General features: G+C 37.4%; 1 pseudogene; it reads right to left on the bottom strand.

Moving 5' to 3' along the window:
• Nucleotides 1–479: 479 nt before the first annotated feature.
• On the bottom strand, nucleotides 480–1,483 carry LOC120234365 (annotated as a pseudogene).
• Nucleotides 1,484–5,376: the final 3,893 nt, after the last annotated feature.

Consider the following 5,376-nt stretch of genomic DNA (forward strand, 5'->3'; position numbering starts at 1 on the left):
AATCTTGTTTGTTTAAAAATACAAGTTAAATATAAACATAAAAAGTCATGGTAATTTTATTCAAATCTGTTTCATATGATTTCCAGTTATATATAAAAGTTTCTTGTTGTTATTTGTGAGAAGATATGTACCAGATTGAATTACTATCTATTGGCATAGGGCCCTAAAAAGCTTACTTCACCATTAATCTCTTACATGATTAAATGCATTTCCTAATTAACAATTACCTAAACATTGGGAATAAATTAAAAGGACAGTATGTTCATAAACCAACAGATAATATGGCTGTAATGTACCCTAGAAGATGACAAAATACATCTGTACAATAAACATTATGTATTACATACACATAGATATCTTCATGCATGCATGCCCCCTCCCCCACCTCCAATATGCTCACATACTCAGTCAAAAAACAAAGCTTAATGTGATGGAGTTTCCAGCCCATTCTTTAGTCTTCATATATGAACAGGTTCTTGTCATCCTCCCACTCTTGAAGGCAGGAAGAAGATCATGACAGAATTGTTGAGATCAGCAATTGAATTCTTGAAGACAATAATCCCAAGGCCATGCGGTACATGAAAGAAAAATTCAAGAGATACCTTATTAACTTCTGGAGCAGAGCTTCACCAGAACCAAAGGAAATATTTTTAATACTCCATTTTTTTTATACCTTTCAGTTTCACCTGAGGTACTTCTATACCCTTCCCTTGACTAACTGTAAGATAACATGGCAGCCACTTGTAGCCCTTTGAATTCTCAATAATAGGGAATTTCTTACCTAAAATATCTACAGTCTTTAATACAGTGTTAAGAGGATTTCAAGAATTAGCTCTAATTATTAGTGGTGCCTCTGTACAGTTTGATACTCTTAAAAGTCTTAGATCGTCATCCCCTATTTCCTCACTCACATTATAAATGCTGTGGCTGTTCCTGACTACAGATACAAGCACTGATGAAAGCTGTTACTTGATGTTCAAAAGCATCTTTTTCATGGTCTTTACCTCAGGCTGTTGTGATACGGTATTCTGCCAATGGAACAGAATAGCCTGGAACAGGATCTTTTGTTCTGAATTTTTAATTAGAGCACTTCCTGCTACTGTATCTGTTCCTTTGAAGTTAACCAAGAGAGCAGACGTTCGTATGCCAGTGGTGTTTTGCAAGGAGACTCCTCTGTAGTCAAAGCCACATAACTTGTCTACCATCTAGATTATCAGAAGTTGCTAAGAAATATTTGGCCAAGATATTCTTAACGCTCTCTAGAATTTGTAGTCACTATAATTGGCTACCAGGACCAAAAAGAATAGTCTCATTTCACTTTGTATGTCAATAACACTCAGTCTATATTTTCTACTGTAAAGACACTCTTTCCTCTGTCAATGACAGAACCCTTAGGAAGAGCATTTACTTCTTTTGGAAGATGTCCATCATATTTCCCAAGAATGTAGTCCCATTGCTTTTCATTAAAGGCACCATCTTCAAAAGAGAATTAATTTTTTATTCTGCACTATTTCTTCTGTTCATCCTACCTACTGATTATTTTTATTTCAGACATTGTCATTTTCACTCTGTAAGTAGCTCTGTAAGTAGGTCTCTCTTGTATCTCCCATGCCTCTACTTCACAAGCTCAGTCTTCCTTCTAACTTGTTGAGCACACGGAACAGCTGAAGTGCTGTCAGTGTTTAATTTCTTAACCTGGGTGGTGGATACATGGTGTGCGCTTTGCATTACAGTGGGACGTTATATCACATTTGTAAAATTTACCTTTGTGTTTCATACACTTTTCTGCATGGGTATTGTATTTCAAAGTGAAACATTAGATGGTTCAAGAAATCATAGTAACTCCACATTCAATATACCCTAAATTCAACTACTTCTCATCATTTCCACCATACTTATCCCAATCGATCCAGTGCTCCATCATTCTTTAACTTGTTGATAGTAAACACCACACAATTGGATTTCCTTCTTCTGTCCTTGCCCCACTATTTACTTTGAGCTCAAAGGTTAATGACATTGTTGTAAAATACAAGTTGAATTGTGTCATTCCTTAATCCCAATGGCTTTCCATCTTAGAGTCAAAGTTCAAGACTTTTTTAGCTTACATAGACTTATATGATCTGACATCCTCTTAAAATTTTTCTTCTAACTTATTCCCTTTATATTACCCATGATAGCCTCCCTTTTTGACTTCTAACTTCCTGCGTGCTCACCTTCTTTAGAGGTATTACACTAGAAATTTCCTATGTCTCGAATATTCAACTCACTGATAACCCCATGGCACACTCCCCTTCTTGCCACCAAATCTATATTTATATTTTATCTTCTTTTTAAAAATTTTTAAAACTTATTTCTGAGAGAGAGAGACAGCGTGAGCAGGGGAGGGTCAGAGAGAAAGGGAGACACAGAATCGGAAGCAGGCTCCAGGCTCTGAGCTAGCTGTCAGCACAGAGCCTGACGCGGGGCCCAAACCCATGAACCGTGAGATCATGACCTGAGCTGAAGTCGGATGCTTAACCAACTGAGCCACCCAGGCCTCCCTATATTTTATCTTCTTTGTAAGACTTTCCCAATTTCCCTGGCTAGATCAGTCTCCTTTCAGAGACACCCATTCCCTTTCCTTATTTATCTTTTTGCATAGTACATCCCACCATCAGTCATTGTATGTATATTTGTATTCATTTGTTCTTTGTCTATCTTACACTAAACATAATCTTTAAGGGAAATGATTTTTGTCACTTTTTAAAAATTCATTGCTTAAAGCTTAAGTGCCTATGTCAGTGTCTCATGTGAAGTATGTACTCAGTAAATATTTGTTGAATGAATACTCTTAAACCATTATTCTCTACTTTCAGGTAATTTGTCCTCCTTGAGATAAAAAAAAAAACCTCTAGTGTTTATTTCAGTGGCTTGTATATAATGTGCAATTAATAGCTGTTTGTTGAATGAATGACTCTATGCCTAGCTAGTGGCAATGTAGTCCTGTTTTCCTAATGGTTACAGATGGGGAGTAGGAGTATGCACTCTGATGTTCTATTCTTGGCTTTTCTCTGACTGCATTCAGTAGGCATGAATATTCATTACCTGCTTATTTTGGGACCTAAATATCAAACACTCATTTAGTAAACATGTTGGTCTGGAAAACACTGGACAAGCCACTGCTGATTGAAACAAAGACCACATATTCCTCCAGACTCCCAAAATATGTCTGCAAAATGAAATGTATCCCTGCCTTCTACGGTATGCTGCTAAACGTGCATTTGCATATGCAGATACCAGATCCTGCCAACAGATCAGTTAATTGCCAATACAAAGCTGCCACTGAGGGCATATTTGCCTCTCTCATAAAGGCCAATACGGTTGCGTGGGCCACAAATGAAACGCATGCTGTTGGATTTGCAGGAATAGTTTCAGAGACTGGACACGATTACCTCTTTGCTGAAATAAATTAGAGAGCTCTTGCTGTCAGTTCTAAAAGTCCCTGCTTTGTCAAAAAGGAAATGCTACTTGTTTTTCCCAAAAATATGCTGATGCCAGAAAAACAAAACGAAAACAAAGGAAACTACCTTTGTGCCTCAACTTTGGCACATTTGGAATGAGAGCCATCACTCCCCTATCTTCAGTTATATCTGCAAGAGCAAAAAAGTTCCTGGAATAAGGAACCATGTGGTCTTACTCCCAGGTCACAGTGTTCTCCATCAGTGGCACTGGCCAGCCTTGACCCTTCTCCACGTAGGGAAAGTCTTTCTGAAATGCAATGGTGGGCCCTGCAAAGAGAACTTAGCGGTTGATGGACCAGTGCAGACTATAATAGAAATCTTTCCCATTTTGTGAAGATCGACTAAAAATATTTACACAGTGTTAAGTAGGCATGTGATCTAACATCATCACTTTACAGATGGGATAATGCTGGCCCAGAAAGGTAAAATGACTTCTCTAAAGTCACGGAGCTGGTAACTTTCATGGTGGGACTTAAGCCATCACCTGACTTCTGACACCATGGTCTTTCCATTATGTTACTGCCACAGTCATGGGTCTACTTGTAAGCACACTGGCTCTCAAAACATTCACAGTTTTTAAAGAAGTCACCCACGAAGCAAATTAAAAATGTAGATCTTTGCAACCTCCCTCTCAGAACTTGTAATTGGGAAAGTCAGAGATAAAGTTTAGGAATTATGCCTTAGCAGGTACCTCAGGTGAATTTAATGTAGATAACATCAGGCTACAAGTTGAGAAATTCTAGTACCTGGGAGAATAAATATCATCAGGAAGATGTAGAGTACATAGATTAGCACTACCACTGCAGAGCCAAAAGAACTGTATTTATAATTTCCAGCTTTGCTACTTCCTGACCAGGTATATTTGAATGATTTTTTATTCAACCTCTCTTGGTCTCGTTTATCTTACCTGTAAAATGAGAACTCGCTAGGTTCTTGTGAGAATTGTATACGTATAAGTGTGGGTATGTGTATGTATATGTGTATAAAGCATAGTCTGCCTTGTGCATAGTAGATGCTTAATAGATCCTCGCTATTGTTGTTATTGATAGTATATATATTATATATGTAATACTTTTTAAAATGTCTTAAGGAATGTATTATTGATATTTTGAAAGAGCAACTAATTTCCCAGCTTCATATACATATGTAAGTAATATAACATAGTACATGTAAAAATATAAATATATTTCCCTTTGGCTGTGCCCCAGTCTATTGCTTCTGCCTCAGCCCCAACAAATCTACCACAGAAAATACCCATGTGGGAGAGTAGGTATGAGTCAATAAGACTGTACATCTATTCTTTGAAACATTGTATTCTCTTTGCTTCCATTGAGCCTTAAGTAAAATGACTGATTGCATTCAACAAGCCTGGTGAGAACTCACATTTCTGATTGAGAGAAAATATGTTTAAGTAATTTAGACATTTCAGCATGTTTAGTCCTACCTGTGCTTGAGATCTTTCAATCCAGTGAGCTTGTCAAGTGCACTGAAAATACATTCAACCCAGGTTGTCATTTATATGTATAAGCCTACAGGATACTAAAAGTCGACCAGGAGATAAAATAAATAAGGGCCTCAAACCATCCCAAATAGTGACTCCAGTGCTGCTTTATCATCAGTTGTCTAAAATAACTTGATTGCAAAGATTCTGAGGATAGATGGTGGAAATAAACTCAAATGTCAAGTGACAGCTATGCCAAGAAAAGTGGAGATGGATGTCTGAGAATTTTGAGTGACTTTGGGACTATCTGAGTGTTTTAGATAGCACAGATCATTTAGGAATCAGACACTCTGTGATTGACCTTTAGTTGCTTTTAAAAAGTGTGGAGAGAGGCAATCAGCTTGGCTACAGTGATAGACTGTATTATTGAAAATG

Source organism: Hyaena hyaena, unplaced genomic scaffold (assembly GCF_003009895.1).
Source record: "Hyaena hyaena isolate Hyena2069 unplaced genomic scaffold, ASM300989v1 scaffold_107, whole genome shotgun sequence".
In the NCBI taxonomy this organism is placed as follows: Eukaryota; Metazoa; Chordata; class Mammalia; order Carnivora; family Hyaenidae; genus Hyaena; species Hyaena hyaena.